The following is a 16,252-nucleotide window of genomic DNA, read 5'->3' on the forward strand; positions in this document are numbered from 1 at the left end:
CAGTAAACAAGCAGTAGTAACGCAGCAGTATTTAGGAACAAGGCCTAGGGATTACACTTTCACTAGTGGACACTCTCAACATTGATCACATAACAGAATAGATAAATGCATACTCTACACTCTTGTTGGATGATGAACACATTGCGTAGGATTACACGAACCCTCAATGCCGGAGTTAACAAGCTCCACAATAATGCTCATGTTTAAGTAACCTTATAGTGTAAGATAGATCAATATAACCAGATAGATCACATCAATACCATCATAATGATAATTAACTCCACAATCTACAAGAGATCATGATCATAGCCTACGACAAGAACCACACGGTGCACACACTAGTCACCTTTACACACGTGCAGGAGGAATAGAACTACTTTAATAACATCACTAGAGTAGCACATAGATGAATTGTGATACAAAACTCATATGAATCTCAATCATGTAAAGCAGCTCATGAGATCATTGTATTGAAGTACATGGAGAGAGATTAACCACATAGCTACCGGTACAGCCCCGAGCCTCGATGGAGAACTACTCCCTCCTCATGGGAGTAGCAGCGGTGATGAAGATGGCGGTGGAGATGGCAGCGGTGTCGATGGAGAAGCCTTCCGGGGGCACTTCCCCGTCCCGGCAGGGTGTCGGAACAGAGTTCTGTCCCCCGAATTGGAGTTTCGCGACGGTGGCGGCGCCCCTGGAGTCTTTCTGGAGTTTCGTCAATTGGTATCGAAGTTTTAGGTCACGACGGCTTAAATAGGCGAAGAATCGGAGTCGGAGGGTCTCTGGGGGCCCACACTATAGGGGCGCGGCCCCCTGGCCGCGCCGGGGTGTGGTGTGGGGCCCCAGGGGCTCCCTCTGGTCCTTCCCGGGTGTTCTGGATGCTTCCGATGAAAATAGGAACTTGGGCGTTGATTTCGTCCGATTCCGAGAATATTTCGTTACTAGGATTTCTGAAACCAAAAACAGCAGAAAACAGCAACTGGCCTCTCGGCATCTCATCAATAGGTTAGTTCCGGAAAACGCATAAAAATGATATAAAGTGTGAACAAAACATGTTGGTATTGTCATAAAACAAGCATGGAACATCGGAAATTATAGATACGTTGGAGACGTATCACCTGTTAATGATCCTAATAGTATTTCTATTTCTGATGCTGAAACTGAAAGTGGTAATGAACATGATAAAGATAATGATAAGAATGATGCTTCTGATAAAGAAGAGGTTGAAGATGAACCTGAAAAGCATGCTAAAAATAAAAAGTATACTAAAGAAGATTTTATTGCTAAGAAACATGGTAATGAAAGAGAACCTTCGGTTCAAAAGCAAATGCCTTTTCCTGCTAAGAAACTAAAATCAAAGGAAGAAGAACACTATAATAAATTCTGTGATTGGATGAAACCTTTGTTCTTGCAAATCCCTTTGACTGATGCTATTAAATTGTCTCCTTATTCAAAGTATATGAAAGATATTGTCTCTAACAAAAGGAAAATTCCTAATGAGGAGATTTCCACTATGCTTGCTGATTACTCTTTCAATGGCAAAGTTCCAAAGAAGTCACTACTAGGAAAAAGCCTATAGTTGGAGGCAATAGGTGCCGGCGCACCACCAAGGACGTGCGCCGGTGGCCAGTGTTGCCGGCGCACCACTTTGTCGTCGCGCCGGCGATGAAGGCCTTCTGTCGGCGCATCAGAGGAGTAGACTCGCCGGCGCTATTTCCTGGCATGGCCTCGGCCGATTCGGGCCAGGCCCAAGAAACATTGCCGGCGCACCGGCCCAGGGATGCGCCGGCGGAAAATTCGCTATTGCCGGCGCACCCCTGGGCCGGTGCGCCGGCAATGATTCTTGGGCCTGGCCCGGGGGTGATATAGCCGAAAGGGCTATGTGCTGCCGGCGCACCCATGCCCTGGTGCGCCGGCAGTAACCTGGGCAGTTATTTCTGCTCAACAACCACTCTGTGGTGACCCGGCATACCACTGCATGGTGTAGTATGCAAGTCTGATATAACACCAATGAAACACAGTTTCACGGGTATTATATCGCTCAGAGTGGTACAACAGAAACATATGCGGGTCCAAGGCATGTCTATAGAATTACAACATCGACTCTATTACATAAGATCAGCACAGCCTCCTACTTTACAATGAGGTAAATCTGCAAATAAACTCCAGAAGAATGACTCGTAGTCTAATTCTATCACGAACTCTATTTGTAGAGTATTTGACTAGCTATAGAGGCTAAGAATAGATTCTAGCTAAGTAGTAGCTAGGTTGAGGAAGCTAGTTCCTTTCTACTGCTAATCTAGGTTTTCTCCTGTTGGATGACGTATCTGACTCCGTTGACAGGGTCCTGTCTCGTGAAGTAGTTGTTGGCTCCTTGGCCTTCGAGTTGCACTGTAGATCCTCCTTCGAGGCCTCCATATCTAAGCAGGGGATTTAAGAGTGGGATGAGTACGAGCGTACTCAACAAGTTCATTATAGGAAAGAGGTGTTTAATGCACTAGCTACGGCATTAGACCAGAAAGTCTAATACCAATGCAGGTTTTCATAATCATTTCTTCAAAAAGTTGCTTTTATTCAGAAGAACTATGTCCGTCAGCCTTCACCGGTTTACTAGAACTTCATGGAGTTCCTTTCCGGCCGCGTTCGCAGTTCCATATCCCGGAACAGGGAGTGACAGGTCACGGTTCTTTACACTCTGCAGAGGTGTATTGCTTTACCCATAAGAGATCTTAACCTTGTTGCCAACCGAGCACGTTACCCGTCCACACTTCCTTTGGTGTGAGGCCCGGTATAAGGTCTAGCCAATCATGTTCCTCCGCTACCTCGAACACCCACCCTTTGTTGCATACTCCGACCCTGGGTCCACGCCGGCCCCATTATTCCCATATATTTCAGGGTGGACTCCGACCATGACGTCAATGCAGGGCTCTACCATACATTCCTACGCTGGCAGATGCAACCCATCATAGACCTCATTACCGTTCGGACTTCTACGGGTTCCCACCCCTGCATCAAGTCTCGCAAGATCATGAGCACCCGGTAATGAGCATCCGTTGATGAACGAGAGGTGGAAACACTTTTGACTACTCCGTCCCACTCCGGATCTTATGGTTAACACGGGTATTACGGCACAAGAATCACTGGCGACATTTGTTGTTTAATCCTAGATGGATATAAACCCGTGCAATGGAACCTCCACCATATCAACACAATCCATGGTTCCATTGCCCACCACATAGTCATATTCATAGTTATGAAAGTAGTGGTTTTGGTTTTTATGCAATAGTGATAATCATAGTACTTTGCAAGTAATTTGATAAAGATACTCAAATGACATGAGCAAGTGATGAACTTGCCTTTCTTGACTGCAAGATTATGCAGGCAAGGTCTTCGATACGCATTAACTCCAAATTCTGAAATAGCATCATCGTCCGGTAAGGACGATGTTTAAAAGATTGGCAAGGATGTAATAATGCATAAGAATGAGATGCAATCGCTCTAAGCGTGACCTAACCCCGATGATTTAGGATCAGTGAGTTGTAATGATTAGTTCAGGGTGTGTTGCACTTTTAGAGTGATTCACAAACAAGGTTCTTATTCAGGGTTGTGTTGTTTTAGAATTATAAGCAGGTGGCGAAATGAATAGTAATAAGCATACACAACCAGGAATAGTAGCTGTATAATAAGTAAAGAGCAGTTGTCAATTTTAAGTCCTATAATACATGGTTGATGATTACTTATTATATAATTCAAAAGAATAACTTTTGAAGAACATGTTCTTTGATGAAGAACAAGTATGATAATTAGGTTTGTGTGGTTCTATGGTTTTCTATGGTTCTAATTGTTTTCTGGAGTAAGTAGTAGATGGATCACAACATAGTTGGATTCATCAGCAACTAGGCTTGTATTGTTGAATTAAGCCTAAACATCTTAATTACCAATAGTTGCTATCAAGGTGGTATACCTTGTTGGTGATAGCTGGCTAGGGTTTATAGGTCCTTATAAGCAGGGTTGATGATGATTCTTTATTTATTTCAAAAGAATAACCTTTGAAGAACATACTTCTTAAGTAATAAGAAGTATATCAGTTAGGGTTGAGGTTGTCTAGGTTTTGCTACTGGATCCACTAAGTAAGGAATGATTGGCTCCTGAATAGGATGGTTCATAATTATGAAGTATTTGTAGGGTTCAGTGCACTATGGTTATGTAATGATAAATATTGGGCCTAGATGCTATTTAGGTTCATCACAATGGTGTGATGCTAAGCATGGATGAATAAGGATGATGGTTTTGACAGTAGAAGCTAGGGTTTAAACTTGGTTGATCCTACTTGATCAACTAGGTTTAGTGATATGCATACATGGAATACTAAATTGCTAGTGATAGGGTCCTACATTTTATGTGGACCTGGATATGCACTTAGTGGCTAATTATGGATCTAGATATGAATACAATGTCTCTTGATCACATGTCTTAACCTAGGTTTTAGGTTTAGAAGTAAATTAAGTTTCAATTTGATTAATGGAGCTTTGGTTCCTAGTTGAATTAGGGTTTTAGGTTTCACATGAAATGATAAGGTTGTCACATCATTTCATAATGAATTAGGGTTTGCTATTTACCCTATGGTTCTATGATTAATAACTTCATGGTAAAGTTGAAGTTATTAGTAACTTGGAAATAAAAATAATATTGAATTTGGCATTTTATTATTTTTAATGGATTTAATAATTAAGGTAATTATTAATTAGGGTTTAAATCCTTCTAATAAGGATTTAACAAATTAACAAATAAAGAAAATTAGTTTTAATGTTTTATTTATTTATTTACTGGTTTTTGTTTATTTTTGGAAATTTTTACTAAGTATTGAATTTTAATTGAATTTAGAATTAAAATTAAAGGCTTAATTAACAAGTATAAAATAATTGAATTTTTATTAAAAATAAAAATTTCCTTTTATATTTTTATTGGATAGGTTTTATCTTTATAAGAATTTTGATATCTTATATTTATTTTTCTGATTTTTTATGAATTTTCTATAATTAAATGAAGTTGCAGTATTTGTTGGATTTAAATTAAAATGAGAAAAAACTAAACCTACCCGGACAGAGCACCCACACAGTCTATGACTGGTGGGGCCGTGTCCACCTCACCTGCCACGGGGCTCTTGACCAAGTCAAAATCGCCACCGTGGCAAGGAGTTCAGCGGCCGTGACGGCAGCGAGATCGCCGCCGGCGATAGGGTGTTCCCGCGGGCGTGAGCAGAGGCGCATTGGGTAATACTCACCGAGGCGAGTCTAGTGGTGGCAGCGCCACCCCCTATTGGTCACCGGAGCGGCGGCGACGGTGATGCCCGACGGTGATGCTCCCAGGCAAGTGGTGCAGCGAGGCTACGGAGTGATAGCGAGCAAGGCGAGCATGCTAGTCGGTAGAGGGGCTCACCAGGAGCACGACGAGCTTGACGGCGAAGCGAATGGAGCTCGGACGGCGACGAAATCATCCGAGAACCTGGCGGCAGTGGTCGGAGAAATTGGCCAAATTCGCCAGTCTAGGGGCTCCTCATCTTGCAAGCTTCGACGAGAAGAACGAGGAGAGGATGGTGGTGCTGGGAGTATCCTCGGCGAGGCTCAGGGATGCCTTAATCGCTGACGGTGAACGGAGGCCGGCGAGCTAGGGTTTCGTTGTTGGGGGAGAATGGAGCAGAGAGAGGGAAAATGGAGGGCGTCTGGGCGTTTTATACCTTCTCTGCCGTGCGCTGGCGGTCACTATCGGCGGCGGGGACGCGGGACGTGGCGACGTCGGCTCGGTGGCGAGCTCCTGTGCGCCCAGAGGAGAAGACGAAAACGACGACCTCCCACCTCGTCTTTTTCCTCCGCGAAGGGGTACGGGCTATTGTTGGGTTGTGTTTTGAGCTGGGCCAGGCTGCTTACTGGGCTGTGTTGCTGGGTTGCTGAGGTGGGCTGCGGTGGCCTGGCAGGTACGCCACTCTTCTCTCTTATTCTCTTTTTCTTTCTATATTTTTTTCCTGTTTTCATTTTCTATTTTGCATTTTATTTTTAACTCGATTTGAATCATTCTATTTTGCGGGTGTCTAACAACTGGAGTTTCATGAGGACTAATAAGAAGAACATTTTATATGTGTTATGACACCATTGTTTATTACATGTTATGAGAGTTTGGGAATGGACATCTATATAGACATAATTTGTAATTATCAATTTAGGGTGGTCCAACTATTTTTAAATAGGTCCTTCTAAGTACCTATTGATAGTTAAGTTCTTGTTTCCTTGCAGAAACAATTTACAGGGCATAGTTCCTTATTTAGTTTCTTATTTGAGAATTTGATCTCATGACTTTATTGCATGTGCTCATGATGGTTAGGGATTTGGAAAATTGTTGAAGGCTATTTTAAAGTATTAATGTCATCTTCTAAACCCTTAGTTTTAAAGTGGTTTAGATGGATATTATTCCCCTCATGAGGCTTTCATTTATTTGGAAACAATAGTTGGTATTCCTATATATGCAAAGTTTGAAGAGTAGGTTGGGTTTATATCTTGATTCCTATTAGAATCTTTGTAGAATTGATACTAGAGTTTTCTTATGCTTATGAGATGAAGCATAAGTGCAATATGGTATTAGGTATTATTGTTTCCTAGTGTGTGTTGATCATATGTTGAGTGGTTTAGGTTTACTCTACCTCACCATTAATAGGATGCTTATCTCAAACATTACTAGGGTTCTAATTATATTCACCTAATGACACATGGGTTGGAATTTAAGTGTGGATTAGGTTTTAGTTGTGATCACCAAATAATTCATAAGTTAGTTTGAGATATGGGCATAGGTTCTATATGTGACTTAACACCACATTACTCTGGCTAGTGTTGCTCTTTCTCACCACTTATAAGATGAATCAATTCCCAGATCATTTAGATGGATATAGGGCTGAACTATACAAAGGTTGTTAATATACAGTTGTCTCTATAATTAACCTTTGTGAAATGGTTTAGGTTTGCTAGTAGTTCCCCTATGGTTGCCTGTACTGGATTATATATGCTTAACCTACTAAGGTTTAATTGGTAGTGATATATCTCCAAGGTTTGATCATGAATTAGACATGATCAACTTGTTCTTAATGGCTTCTACTACAAGTTCTTAGAGTTTATGCTCATTACTCAATTTATAATGATCAAGGTTTGGCTTCTTAAGGTATCTCTCATTAAATAAGTTTCTCACTCCCATGATCAAGCATTGTCTTGATCAACTAGGGTATAATATCTCTCTTATAGTTTCTTGGTTGGACATGGATATGGTAGTCTCAATAGATTTATATCCCAGAAGAATACCTGAGATATTCTATTAGGGTTCTACTTGAACAGTGTTGATATTATCATCTGGTTATATGGATAGTTCTCTCCCTCACATTCAAGTGTTGGCTCAACTAACTTGAGTGTAACACCAGATCTTGAGCCCTCTTATATAGGAATGGATTATTCTAGGTTCTATGGTATGTTCACAAGATCTCATTAGATAGGAAAGGGTTAAGTCTCCACCTAGATGCTTAGTTGGATTAGTTGCTACTTTATTTCATCAATTCATGGATATGATCTTACTCCATGTGACGCCCCGGAACCGGTACCATGAGGATCCCAGCGAACCCGCCGAAATCCGCATGATATCGATTCAGAGACGCCCTCCGACACGGCGTGCGCGAAGAATCACACACGTGATGCCAGAGGAATTAACACGAGCGGTAACATTACAACAAGATTACAATAGAGCCCACAAGATACATATATTACAACAACGACTCCAACGAGTCAAGATACAAATAGATACATACAAAGATCCAAATCATACAGAAGATCAAACGCGTCCGAGTACGGACAAGATACAAATTGGACTAAGAGTCCTGAAGATAACCAGTGGCGTCCATAACCCTGCCCAGGCCAAGCCGGAAGGGTAACCTTGCTAACGTCGTCATCTCGTACCTGTCAAAGTCGGGCCATCGGTTGCCGACAAAAGGGGGAGGAGACAAAAGAGAAAGAGAAAGCGAGGGTAAGTACCATTGGCACGTACTTGCGAGACAAGACCAGCTATGCTCGCTGGTGGGCGGTATAAACTTCACCCGGCTATATGTGGAGTTTAGCGGCAGCAAAGCTACTATCCAATAGAGACACGCTACAACATCCGTCTACTCAGAGAAGATAAGAGAGCGCACAAGGTAACAGATAAATACTACACAAACATAACCCAACCAAATACACATATCCCCTTCAACAAAGCGAAGAGGCAATGTAAGAGGCACTCAACGGTGGACAAGTATTAGGTATCGGTTGTAGTAATGCTATATTACTAATCAAGTTATTATCAGATTATTAACAACAAGTATAAGGTGCAAGTTGTTCTATGATCAAGTCATACAATTCCAAGTCGTCCATAACCGCGGACACGGCTTATCGATAAGATGTACACCCTGCAGGGGTTGCCCAAATGTAACCATACGCATGCTCGAACCCACTTACTACAGGTGGAGTCTCACATCAAGACCGTTCCCAATGCAAGAGAAAGTTTAAGGGGAGCCACCCCACTAAGCTACCCGTGACGAAGTTCGGCCGTACTCCGATACGGACCCAGAGGTTTGTGCCAACGGCTAAGCTAAGTGTGAACAACCTGCTTTCGCTAATCGTTCCACGATATGAGTACAGTACATAATATAAACACCCGAAGGCAACAGGAAGTAAATCGTGCATCGTGCATATGAGCAAATAAAACCAAGGTTGTGGCTCCCAATAAACAGACTCGAGGAAAGGTAGTGGGTGATGGGGGTCCCACTCCCCCACGTACGGGTAGAGCGCTCAATCTCGGAACAGATAACAAGAACTCGGATCCTAGGGGACATTAGCGAGTCAAAGTTCCGATGCTTTCGCAAAGGGGCTCACAGATGCCTCTGCTTACAATTTTAGTTGTTAACAATTAAGTAAAGCATGTGTATCTCCAACAACTGATAAAGCATGTGAAAACCTCCCAACAAGATATCCCGAACATCTCGAGATATCAACAAGACCCTAAACTCGCCTACGACTCGCAAAGTTGGCAAACAACAAACAATAGGTAGGGCGAGGAGGTGTATCTCGGACATATAGATAACAGGTGGATAGGACACGTGACACAACAGAATCGCAACATAAGGATAGCAATAGATCAAAAGAGCATGTAAAAGTAAAATAGGTGAAGGGGTGGGCTCGCCTTTGAAAAGCTGCAGAAGAACTTGTCGGAGAACTCGTCGTATCTCACATCACCACTTCGTGATCCTATCCGGGAAGAAGCAAATGCTGGAACACACAACGTATGCAAGTCTTACTACTATGGATAAAGAACCAGCATGCTCAAGATGATATGCATGACATGGCAAGGATGATGCGGTGCAACTTATCCATATTAATCGGAACCCCGGACAAACAAGTTAGGGTTGGAGTTGCATTTTCTACCGGCAAATTTAATTGTTGATTAGCATGGCACGATATGGCAAGGGTGAGCTACTTCAAAGTTTAACGGAGCGGGGAAACCTAGTCGGTGTCCGAAATACTCCGCATATATGTTAGGTGAACATGCATAACTATCAATGCGCGACATGATGCGAGATGCAAACAGGCATATAGATGGCATATTCATGATCCTTATGTTTTTCTGATCAATTTTCATATATAACACTTTTCATTTCGAATTACCATTTAAAAGTTATTAACAGATTGATTTTATTAGTTGAAATAGAAAATACAGGATTTATTTTATTAGGGAAAGGACCCGAAAATAAAGTTTAACCAGGGGAGGGGCCCCGGGTTCGTTTGTAAAATGTGCAGGGGGTTTTGTTGAAAACCATCCGAGCTAGGGACGGCGGGTTGGTTGCAGAAGAAAGGGAGGGCCTGGATGCAAAAGTATCCAGATCCAGATCTGGTGGAGATTCTCACCGGAGGGGTTCCTAGACCCAGAAGATGACGGATGGGGCCGGCGCGCTGATGTGGCAGACGACGTGGCGCACGACGTGGCAAAGCATCTGCGGCTGCACACCAACTGCTCGATGCCGGGCGCGTTCCAGAGGACGGTGGTCACCGCGGGTCGGCGGCGTGGCGCGCGGGCGCTATAGGGGCTCCCAGGAAGCGAGGGAGAGGGCGCCGGGTGTGCCTTGGCGGCGCGGACCAGATGGGGGCGGCGTCGTCGGAAGGGGGTCGCCGGAGAAGCGCCGGCGTCGAGGCCTGCGGCGGAGACGGACGGCATCAAGGTGAGGAGGAGAACCCAGAAGCAATGAAGAGGGTTAAGATGTCTAGGAGGAGCGCGAGCTCACCGGGAGCCCGATGGCGTGCTCGAGAAGGGCGGAGGAGGTCGGTGGTCGCCGGAATCAACGTCGAAACGCGGTGGCCGGCGCGCGGAATCGGCGAGCTTGGCGACGACACGAGGCGCCCGGGCTCGATTCCTTCGGGGAGGATGACGAGGGAGGCGAGGCGCATCTCCTGATGCTCTTGTCTTGGCGAGGGGACGGCCGGAGCGACGGCGCCATGGCGAAGAAGGGGCGGTGGTTCTCGGGCTTGCTCTCAGAGAAAAAAAAAAAGTGGGAGATGGGGCGGCGGCGCGAAGAGGGAGAGAGGCTAGGGTTCCAGGAGCCTCGAGGAGGGGATTAAAAAGGGGAGGAGGGAGGCGCGGTGGTTGGTGCGGTGGAGGACCACGGTCACGCACTCTGCGTGCTCGCTTTTGGAGAAGACGACAACGAGCTCTTCTCCTTGCCATCGAAGGGGTACGGGCTGCAGGATGGGCCGAGCTGGGCTGGGCCAGGCCGCAGGAGAGAGGAAAGGAGGGAGGCCAAAGAGAGAGATGGGCCACCGGGGAAGAGAGGGAGAGGGCTGCCGGCTGGGCCTTCCCAGGCCTGGCCGGTTGGGAGGTCTGCTCCCTTTTTATTTTTATTTTAAAACTGTTTTGTTTTTGTTTGTTTGTTTTCAAAACCATTTGTAAATAGATTTTAGTTGTGAAATTAAACAGAGAAAGGATGGGTATAATTTGAAATAAAAGAGGGGAGGAGTTTGAACAACAAAATAGGGTTTAATAAAAATAATTTTATTTTGTTAAAACATGGATGTGATGCATGCATGATGCCATGATGATGCACAAAATAAAAACACAAGCAAATCTAATAGGGGTGCTACCCTGGGCCGTTACAATCGACACCACTAACAAGGAACCTCGCCCCGAGGTTCCACCTCAAGGTACGGGGGAGAGAGGTGAACTATCGGGTCTTCAGGCGACGTGTCGATCTCCTCGACACCACTAACAAGAATTCTTGCTCCATGCTGATCGGGCGACACCACTAACAAGAAGTCCTTCTTCCGCTGTTGATGATGCGCTTCCATCGGGATCCTCCGAAGATCGGACCTAATAGGATAAGGGCATAGATCGTCCAACCCGCGTAGAAAACTAAGACTCGGAGAAGAAGATAAGAGAGAAGACTCAAAACTCGCAAGGATAAGAGGAGCAAGAATTAGGTAAGGAGAAAAATCAGATCTAATCAGATCTATCCAACAAATTTTAGAAAATAGTTTCGACACTAGACACAACAACGTCCGTTGGCAAGGTTATCCTACAGGCTCGGACCAGTGGGGTACCGTCAACCTGAGCTCTGATACCAACTTGTGACGCCCCGGAACCGGTACCATGAGGATCCCAGCGAACCCGCCGAAATCCGCATGATATCGATTCAGAGACGCCCTCCGACACGGCGTGCGCGAAGAATCACACACGTGATGCCAGAGGAATTAACACGAGCGGTAACATTACAACAAGATTACAATAGAGCCCACAAGATACATATATTACAACAACGACTCCAACGAGTCAAGATACAAATAGATACATACAAAGATCCAAATCATACAGAAGATCAAACGCGTCCGAGTACGGACAAGATACAAATTGGACTAAGAGTCCTGAAGATAACCAGTGGCGTCCATAACCCTGCCCAGGCCAAGCCGGAAGGGTAACCTTGCTAACGTCGTCATCTCGTACCTGTCAAAGTCGGGCCATCGGTTGCCGACAAAAGGGGGAGGAGACAAAAGAGAAAGAGAAAGCGAGGGTAAGTACCATTGGCACGTACTTGCGAGACAAGACCAGCTATGCTCGCTGGTGGGCGGTATAAACTTCACCCGGCTATATGTGGAGTTTAGCGGCAGCAAAGCTACTATCCAATAGAGACACGCTACAACATCCGTCTACTCAGAGAAGATAAGAGAGCGCACAAGGTAACAGATAAATACTACACAAACATAACCCAACCAAATACACATATCCCCTTCAACAAAGCGAAGAGGCAATGTAAGAGGCACTCAACGGTGGACAAGTATTAGGTATCGGTTGTAGTAATGCTATATTACTAATCAAGTTATTATCAGATTATTAACAACAAGTATAAGGTGCAAGTTGTTCTATGATCAAGTCATACAATTCCAAGTCGTCCATAACCGCGGACACGGCTTATCGATAAGATGTACACCCTGCAGGGGTTGCCCAAATGTAACCATACGCATGCTCGAACCCACTTACTACAGGTGGAGTCTCACATCAAGACCGTTCCCAATGCAAGAGAAAGTTTAAGGGGAGCCACCCCACTAAGCTACCCGTGACGAAGTTCGGCCGTACTCCGATACGGACCCAGAGGTTTGTGCCAACGGCTAAGCTAAGTGTGAACAACCTGCTTTCGCTAATCGTTCCACGATATGAGTACAGTACATAATATAAACACCCGAAGGCAACAGGAAGTAAATCGTGCATCGTGCATATGAGCAAATAAAACCAAGGTTGTGGCTCCCAATAAACAGACTCGAGGAAAGGTAGTGGGTGATGGGGGTCCCACTCCCCCACGTACGGGTAGAGCGCTCAATCTCGGAACAGATAACAAGAACTCGGATCCTAGGGGACATTAGCGAGTCAAAGTTCCGATGCTTTCGCAAAGGGCTCACAGATGCCTCTGCTTACAATTTTAGTTGTTAACAATTAAGTAAAGCATGTGTATCTCCAACAACTGATAAAGCATGTGAAAACCTCCCAACAAGATATCCCGAACATCTCGAGATATCAACAAGACCCTAAACTCGCCTACGACTCGCAAAGTTGGCAAACAACAAACAATAGGTAGGGCGAGGAGGTGTATCTCGGACATATAGATAACAGGTGGATAGGACACGTGACACAACAGAATCGCAACATAAGGATAGCAATAGATCAAAAGAGCATGTAAAAGTAAAATAGGTGAAGGGGTGGGCTCGCCTTTGAAAAGCTGCAGAAGAACTTGTCGGAGAACTCGTCGTATCTCACATCACCACTTCGTGATCCTATCCGGGAAGAAGCAAATGCTGGAACACACAACGTATGCAAGTCTTACTACTATGGATAAAGAACCAGCATGCTCAAGATGATATGCATGACATGGCAAGGATGATGCGGTGCAACTTATCCATATTAATCGGAACCCCGGACAAACAAGTTAGGGTTGGAGTTGCATTTTCTACCGGCAAATTTAATTGTTGATTAGCATGGCACGATATGGCAAGGGTGAGCTACTTCAAAGTTTAACGGAGCGGGAAACCTAGTCGGTGTCCGAAATACTCCGCATATATGTTAGGTGAACATGCATAACTATCAATGCGCGACATGATGCGAGATGCAAACAGGCATATAGATGGCATATTCATGATCCTTATGTTTTTCTGATCAATTTTCATATATAACACTTTTCATTTCGAATTACCATTTAAAAGTTATTAACAGATTGATTTTATTAGTTGAAATAGAAAATACAGGATTTATTTTATTAGGGAAAGGACCCGAAAATAAAGTTTAACCAGGGGAGGGGCCCCGGGTTCGTTTGTAAAATGTGCAGGGGGTTTTGTTGAAAACCATCCGAGCTAGGGACGGCGGGTTGGTTGCAGAAGAAAGGGAGGGCCTGGATGCAAAAGTATCCAGATCCAGATCTGGTGGAGATTCTCACCGGAGGGGTTCCTAGACCCAGAAGATGACGGATGGGGCCGGCGCGCTGATGTGGCAGACGACGTGGCGCACGACGTGGCAAAGCATCTGCGGCTGCACACCAACTGCTCGATGCCGGGCGCGTTCCAGAGGACGGTGGTCACCGCGGGTCGGCGGCGTGGCGCGCGGGCGCTATAGGGGCTCCCAGGAAGCGAGGGAGAGGGCGCCGGGTGTGCCTTGGCGGCGCGGACCAGATGGGGGCGGCGTCGTCGGAAGGGGGTCGCCGGAGAAGCGCCGGCGTCGAGGCCTGCGGCGGAGACGGACGGCATCAAGGTGAGGAGGAGAACCCAGAAGCAATGAAGAGGGTTAAGATGTCTAGGAGGAGCGCGAGCTCACCAGGAGCCCGATGGCGTGCTCAGAAGGGGCGGAGGAGGTCGGTGGTCGCCGGAATCAACGTCGAAACGCGGTGGCCGGCGCGCGGAATCGGCGAGCTTGGCGACGACACGAGGCGCCCGGGCTCGATTCCTTCGGGGAGGATGACGAGGGAGGCGAGGCGCATCTCCTGATGCTCTTGTCTTGGCGAGGGGACGGCCGGAGCGACGGCGCCATGGCGAAGAAGGGGCGGTGGTTCTCGGGCTTGCTCTCAGAGAAAAAAAAAAAAGTGGGAGATGGGGCGGCGGCGCGAAGAGGGAGAGAGGCTAGGGTTCCAGGAGCCTCGAGGAGGGGATTAAAAAGGGGAGGAGGGAGGCGCGGTGGTTGGTGCGGTGGAGGACCACGGTCACGCACTCTGCGTGCTCGCTTTTGGAGAAGACGACAACGAGCTCTTCTCCTTGCCATCGAAGGGGTACGGGCTGCAGGATGGGCCGAGCTGGGCTGGGCCAGGCCGCAGGAGAGAGGAAAGGAGGGAGGCCAAAGAGAGAGATGGGCCACCGGGGAAGAGAGGGAGAGGGCTGCCGGCTGGGCCTTCCCAGGCCTGGCCGGTTGGGAGGTCTGCTCCCTTTTTATTTTTATTTTAAAACTGTTTTGTTTTTGTTTGTTTGTTTTCAAAACCATTTGTAAATAGATTTTAGTTGTGAAATTAAACAGAGAAAGGATGGGTATAATTTGAAATAAAAGAGGGGAGGAGTTTGAACAACAAAATAGGGTTTAATAAAAATAATTTTATTTTGTTAAAACATGGATGTGATGCATGCATGATGCCATGATGATGCACAAAATAAAAACACAAGCAAATCTAATAGGGGTGCTACCCTGGGCCGTTACACTCCATTTGGTATTGGCTAACTCACCACTCCCAAATGATATGGTTTAACTCCTAATACTTTAGTTCAATGGTTGTCCTTTATTCTTAAATAGGTAAAGCTAAGATTGGTATGAGTGCTCTCTCTCATTTGGGGAAAGACTTCAATAACATCCTAGGATTCCTCTTGAGGATGATGTTGTGATCATATGGATATGTATATCCAAGGTTTGCCTCTAGGTTTGTCATTGCTTCCTTAAATGAAATAGGACTCTCACCTCTCTAGGTTTGATGTATAGTAATATGGAATAGAGAAAGATATATATCTCTAGGTTTGATCTCCTTGTTTTGTTTCCAAGACAAAAGTAGAATGAATACCATGAGGTTCATGGTAGGATCAAGGATTAGTTTAAGACATGGACAAGATAAGTGAAGAATGGTTTCTCCATTTATTGTTACTTGATTTCCAAATAGATGTATGTTCATATGTTATGGTAAGGATTACCATATTATAATCTTTTATAAGATCAAGCATTTGATCATTGAGTAAAGTGTTGTTGTGTTGAGTATTAGCTCCATTTGATCTAACCCCTTAGATCAAATTATCCCTACCCAAAACAAGGTTTTAGCAAAGTCACATTGAGGTTTGTAGCGCTTGACTTGATGAGCTACTTCAATTCCACCAAGGTCAAGTGAAACTTCAGTTACTGTGACTCTTTTACTTTAAAGCGCGAAAATTCCCCAGATTTTCTATGCATGAATGCAATGCACACATCTGTTTCCTCTATTTTTGTAACCCCATTACCTGGGATATTACAGTCTCTACCCCTTAAACTAAACTTCGTCCTCGAAGTTTGATATCTCTCACGTTTCGGAGTGTGGATCTGTCTTGTGCAGACTACATCTTTTCTCAAACTCCTTGGTGATCTCACTGGATATAATTTAATATATCCCTTGTCCAGATTCTTCCTGGAATCCATTAGGGTTTGTCTCCGAACATTAGTT

General features: G+C 45.1%; 1 long non-coding RNA gene across 1 annotated transcript; it reads right to left on the reverse strand.

Annotated features, from left to right (window-relative positions):
- Window positions 1-11,814: 11,814 nt before the first annotated feature.
- LOC127297294 (uncharacterized) lies at window positions 11,815-14,679 on the reverse strand. The gene is made up of 3 exons (XR_011744133.1): window positions 14,404-14,679; window positions 14,030-14,314; window positions 11,815-13,394 (listed from the first exon to the last, which is right to left on the reverse strand). It is a non-coding gene; the product is annotated as an uncharacterized lncRNA (long non-coding RNA).
- Window positions 14,680-16,252: the final 1,573 nt, after the last annotated feature.

Source organism: Lolium perenne, chromosome 4 (genome assembly GCF_019359855.2).
Source record: "Lolium perenne isolate Kyuss_39 chromosome 4, Kyuss_2.0, whole genome shotgun sequence".
NCBI lineage: Eukaryota > Viridiplantae > Streptophyta > Magnoliopsida > Poales > Poaceae > Lolium > Lolium perenne.